The sequence below is a fragment of the Triticum dicoccoides genome, chromosome 3A, assembly GCF_002162155.2.
Source record: "Triticum dicoccoides isolate Atlit2015 ecotype Zavitan chromosome 3A, WEW_v2.0, whole genome shotgun sequence".
Taxonomy (NCBI): domain Eukaryota; kingdom Viridiplantae; phylum Streptophyta; class Magnoliopsida; order Poales; family Poaceae; genus Triticum; species Triticum dicoccoides.
Genome location: NC_041384.1, coordinates 21,152,263 through 21,158,821, shown reverse-complemented (window position 1 = coordinate 21,158,821; position 6,559 = coordinate 21,152,263).

Below are 6,559 nucleotides of genomic sequence, written 5' to 3'. Positions count from 1 at the left end.
ACGGCAGCAGTAATATGATTTATTCCATTATCATATATGTTCATACCTTACCATGGTTAGTGGTAGGAGCCATGGGGTCCATATATGGTAATGCAATTACCACATAGCAAGAGGTTCACGATAGTAGTAATACAATTATTGGGTTACCATATATGTTCCTATTTTTACCACCATTAGTGGTGGAGCCATAGCGTATCGTGGTGCTGTAACTTGATAAAAGTATCGCATCTATTACCACATATGCTAGCATGTTTACTGTCGTTAACAAAAAGGACACAGACGAAGTGAGGCGCGTGGCAATGGTAAGGAAAATTAATCTGTTACCATATGTTTCGTTTCTATTTACCATCATTTGCTACAAAAAGGCGGAGGTGGGGCTTCATTGGCCGAGCAGTGCGCCGAGCGAGGAATTAGCGGCCGGAGCGTGCTCTCGCTTAGTTCAGCGCCACCGTATATATATATATATATATATATATATATATATATATATATATATATATATATATATATATATATATATATATATATATACGGTGGCGTTATTGTGCGCGAGTGCGCATAATGCTTAGCATGCGCTCCGGCCGGTCCTAATTAGGCGGGCAGCTCGTGGAGCTCTCCACCGCACATTTTTTTTAGGGTAACGGTGTTTGTAGGAAAAGGTAACCCATTTAATTTTTTACCATGTATGGTCCACTCCGTTCCGACTCGGTGGTCACTATGCATTGGTAGTAATAGGGGTAATATAGATGGTAATAGACAAATATTCTTTACCAGGCAATGCTTTATCGATGGTTTGATCCCTGAACATGGTAAAACCTTGCCAACATGTAGTAACCAATTACTAGCAGCAGTAAAAAGATGGAGTGAAAGGTAATGGAATAAAAAAATATGAATGAAAAAAAAATTAGAGATGCTTTGATCCTGCGCATGGTAAACCTAGTAAATCCCGGCTCACATATAGTAAAGCATTACTACTACTATATAATAGTGACTTAGTAAATCTAGGCTCACATGTAGTAATGCATTACTACTGCTTTATAATAATGACCTAGTAAATCTAGAGTCACATGTAATAATGCATTACTACTGCTATATAACAGTGACGGTCACATCAATACTACTTCATGCAGAATCAGTTTAATTAGCGGTTGGTGATCGTAACTCATTACTGCTGGATATTTTGCGAAGGAATCCATGCCAGGTAAAGCGCGTTGAGTCTGGTCGTAAGCGGTTACGGTAGATCACTAGCGAGCGCGTGGTTCGTCTAATTAGCGCGTACGGCCGGTTGGGTTAATCGGTGGCCGGAGCGTAGGTTAAGATATATATACAGAAAATCTGACTAGGTCTTTCTAGAAAATAATGTAAATGTTGTGTTCTACTGTTTTCAGTTACTCCCTCCGTCTCAAAATAAGTGTCTTGAACTTAGTACAAATTTGTACTAGAGCTAGTACAAAGTTAAGACACTTATTTTAGGACGGAGGGAGTATTATTCTCTAAAATTTGGAAGTTGAATATCCTTCTATTTTCCAATAATGACAGATATTTATATTTCTTGTCGTGAGAGAGCTAGTTGCTGGTGATAGGAAATGATAGCAATATTTGGTTGAGAGTATTAGATGCCATTTGGTAGATACTGTACTGAGCTGCTGCCTTGTTTTTAAAGAGTGTTCAGTTCTTTTTGCTAATCAGACTACTTACTTTCCAGGAAAAATTTGCTCAGATGATACAGGAAGCTGGACATGAGAAGGTTTGAATATGAACATCTGGTGGTCAGTCTACTTGCCATTTAGTATGGATGAAAACTCATACGTAGTACAGAAGGCGGTGGATATGAATCCTCTTAAGTAGTAGTTGGACTGAACAGATGACAATTTTCTTTGTTTTTCAGAATCCTATAACGACTGTCATTCTTGTTTTTCTTAACTCGAAATAAGAACAGAGGCATGCATGGTCTTATTGTTTCTTTTCCACATTGAGCCCATTTAATTATATAGTAAATTTGTACATGCAATCTGTTAGGAGCTAGGGTTCTTCCCGGTCTTGGCCGTAGGCAGTAGGGGAAGGATGGAGGGAGACGTGGCGAGGATCGGGCGTGCCGGCGGCAGGGCGCCGTCGCGGCTAGGAGAAGGGCGGCGGCTAGGGCTGTTGGCGGCTAGGGTTTTCGGCTGTCCCGCAGCCGAGTAGTGCGGCAACAGCAGCGGCGGCTGGGACGCCCCTCCGTAGGGCGCCCGGAAGGCCGGGGCGGCCCACGGTAGCTGCGGCGGCCCGTAGGTGCTCGGTGGCGGGGGCTGGTTCCCGGCGAGGTAGAGGGTAATACCCCTGACCGCCTGGACAAGCTCCCGCAGGGTGCCCGACATCTCCTCGGGCGAGAGGAGCGGAGGCGGTTCCGCCGCGATGGTGATGGGCGCGGTGGTGCCAGAGACGGTGGTTATGGGGGAGTTGGATGCGATCTCCGCCATCTCGGTGGACGTGGCCGGCGGCAGCGAGAGCGGGGTGGAGGTGGATGGTAGCGGCGACGACATGATCGGAACGAGGTCTCTGGATACCAAGGTGTTAGGAGCTAGGGTTCTGCCCGGTCTTGGCCGTAGGCAGTAGGGGAAGGATGGAGGGAGACGTGGCGAGGATCGGGCGCGGCGGCGGCAGGGCGCCATCGCGGCTAGGAGAAGGGCGGCGGCTAGGGCTGTTGGCGGCTAGGGTTTCCGGCTCCTCAGGGAGCCGGGCAATAGGAGATAATATTCTTCTTATTGCTTGCCTTCAAAAAGAGTCTTACAACCTATATTTATATCCTAGATAACTTGTAGAAGAATCAACCTAAGATAACTTGCCTAAGATAACTTGCCTAATCTGAAAATAAAAACTAAGATAACTTGTGGTCCTAAGCCGGCCGGCCATAACACAATCCCTGTTTTTTCAGCTCCTGTTGTCCCAGCGTACGATGTTGTGCATTTCGACTAGCTATCATGAAGTAAATTTGACATCTGGAGGAGACCAAGATGGGTTATTGGAGGAAATTAGAACATTAAATGTAATATGGACAAAATTCAACTAGATTCTTCAGATGATTTTTCTGAATAGTTCTTCAGATGAAATTGAAAAAGGGGAGCTTATATATATTATCCTAGAAATAAATATCTTGTGCCAATCATACATTTGTTGCTAAATTTCATCTGCTAGGCATGCTAAATTACTCCTGTTGTGCGTCCTTGGCAACTTGGCGAGACGCTTCAGCTGCGTGTCACAAGCGCAAACAGCTGCAGCTTCTTGGTCTTGCTTTTGCAATAGAAAATGACTGCGTTGGTATCTTTTGCTCAACTTCTTAAAGAATTGCATGTCAGCAGTCCTGTGATGCTCCCAACACCCATACGAGATACCAGCGATACCTTTTATAATGGAACTGAATGGATTAGAAGCAGTAAAGGATGTTGAATGTTCTCCTATAAGAATATTACAGAGTTTGCCCATAATCGTTTGAACTTAAAAATCCTGCATTTGTTAATCTCCTCTTGGACTGATACTACTGGAATCCCTAACCGAGGGCTTGGGGGTAAAACGAAACAAAAGGGAAATGTTGCTAGCTGATGATGAACCTGAAGAATGGCCCATCCTGTGCCAGGAAGCTGGCAAACATGTCACAAACTTTAACACGCAGAAGTGAAAACAGAATGGACAGTGTTGCAGCAGATCCACTAAAAGGAGACAGGACATATGCTAGACATCTGCACAGCTCTTTTTTACAAAAACTAGACAATTCCCCCGCGCGTTGCCGCGGGAATATTAGTTGCAATAGTTTGGATGGAATTTCATTATGTGAAACATGAAGAAATGACAATGAAAGTACATTATTTATTTTACTTGATTATTTGATAGCTGTATAAGAGTTTCAAAGGACAAATATCATAATATGTGCTTAAATTTCCTCATAGCTAGTGCCTCCTTCCTTTGAGAACAATTTGAACATGTGGGATTACTTTCTTCATCTACTCAAAGATGAATTTGTCACCACTGAATGAATGACCCTTTGTGGTGTCATCTTCAAGACCGAGTTGGCTGTTGGCAGTTTCATAGTATTCTTCGTGAAAAACACATCAATGTTTGTTGTCAAAAAATTCAGATTTTTTTGAACTTTTTAAATATTTTTTCAATTTTACTGTAGCAAAGGGTGCATGTGAGCTTGAGCTCACAAAAGCACTTTCGCCTCTATGTATCTGGTTTCCCTCGTTGCATGTGTTGGTGAAGGGGGCAGAAAATTTAATGGTGCATCAGATTACATCCTGTAGGAAAATAGGTATGCATGCTTTTAATTGTGGTAGAAGCCAAAAGTGAGAAGCGGAAAACAACTTTAAATGTATAATAGTCATACATGTTGCCTTCCTGCTGGTTGTCCATGTGCTTACCAACAGTCAATATTTAAAGGTAGCAAAGATGAACTTGTAGCGATACAATGGTATGGGTGGTGTGTTATATAGATGTCTTGAGGTAATGGAAAGACATTTTTTTAAGACACAACTAATTTAGCATTGAATGTATAGAAAGTCAAAAAATTGTATTTATATTGTGATTTAAAATACCAGACAATTAAGCAGTCAACGTAGGTACTATTAGTATGGCACATGCATGTAATATTTGACCTTTTTTAAACATTGGCACAGTGATAGCACTACATATATAGTTGAGCGGGACAGATTAGGACATGGTGCAGGGGAAATTGAAGTCGTGGCATTTGTTTATAATATATCCATGCAGATGCATGTGGTCGCACTCAATATCATACGTAGATGTGTTGTTGCACGAAACATAAGTATTTCATTTCATAACATTTCTGGGTTACAATGGAAGGCGAAGATTATTTTTCAGCGGTAGCACAACGGATGTTGTCCTGCATGTGTTGTGAAACGTAACTTTGTTAATCTGCAAGCACCACAAATAAGGTTGGAATTAAAAATTGAAGTACATACTGTCAATACAGATTACCTAATTTTTCTGCATGTTTGGTTTACTCCGGATGTTCAGAGTTGGTTGCAGGATTATTATTGTCTGCATTGCTGCGTATGGAGAATATCTGGAATTGTAAATATTTGAAGGAAAGGATTCATACTTGTGAGAAATTTTTTATGTAGGCTCTGAGAAGTAATACATACTCTTGCTTGTGTCTTTTTGGGAGACTACAGTCTTGTTCCTGTAGCTACACCTAGATAAGATAATTCTCTTATGGGCTAAGCCAACTGATCAATAAAAAGAGAGCATGTATGTAGTTCATCTAGTTATAATGAAATCATGTGCATTATAGGCATGTTAGTGCTGTTATATATACCTGGTAGGTCTGTCGGCATCATCCTGGTAGTTTAATTAGAGGAATGCAATAAGCATGGAGTTTTGTGAAGCATTACACACAGAAAGCATAAGTTTGATCAGAGGGATTCAATAAGCACGGAGGTTTATGAAAAAAGGTTACAGATTCAATCAAGCCAAATTAAATTTAGGTTTAAACGTACCAGTAGGTGCCTAAGTTACCTATATATGCAGAGATTGGAAGACCAGCGAAGATGAACACTTGGACGTCGTCCAGCAGGCACCATCCGTCAGTTATTTGTGAAGACTGTGGGGGAGAGGAAGAGGAGCGCCATCTCAGTTATTAACTTATTATTAGGAGAGGGAGCGCCAAACGTCAATTGTTGTGTTTATAGAAGCATGCGCTATTACATGGCCTATATGGCAACGGGGGAAGATAAAGAGTATTGGACGGTCACTGGGCTGCATTGGGCCTGAAGTAGTGGGTTGTGTGGTTAGTGTATATGAAAAAATACTGACAAAAGAACCTTGAACCCCAGAGATATCCTCGCCGTAGTTGAAAGTTTGATGTCTCGTTCCCCACAAATCCATCACCAATGGAAAGGAACAGAACTTCCTTCACGTTGCTGAACTTCAATGTGCTCTCTGAATCAGTCGGGGCCGACGGGATGAGATCGATCCAATGCTCCTGGAAGCCATGGATGTCAATCGAGGCCCTACTCGGCATCACCATCAGCCTAGCCCTCCGAGGCCGAAAAGAAAGCCGTGACAACCGGCTGGGAACCTGACCGGCGCGACGTCCACTCCATGGCAGAGTCGACGGCTAGAGCATCCTTCCAGGTGAAACCCCAGTGGCCGGTGTGATTCCGCCGACCAACATAGGCCACCACCGCATGCTGCAGCCTCCTGTAGACATGTACATATCTTCCATCTGCAGGGAGCAATGGACGAATCAGCGCTCAACCGAGGCCACCAAGGATACGGCTGGGGACAAAGGAGGAGGGGAGGTAGCCGGCGGCGTCGTCAGCGGCGGGCGTGACTGCTACGGTAGGGGCGTAGGAGGAGCGAAGGTAGCCGACGGCGTCGGCAGAGGCAGGCGCGAACGCTGCCAGGAGCCCCCTATCTCGGCCCGACCAGCCACCCTAGTCTGGGCAAGGCCGCAAGGGGGACTCCATGTGAGCCGCGGATGTTAGCCCGAACTACTGAGACCAGAGGGTCGTGACTATCTACTGGTAGTACTTGCACTCAGCTCACTAGTATAACACACACA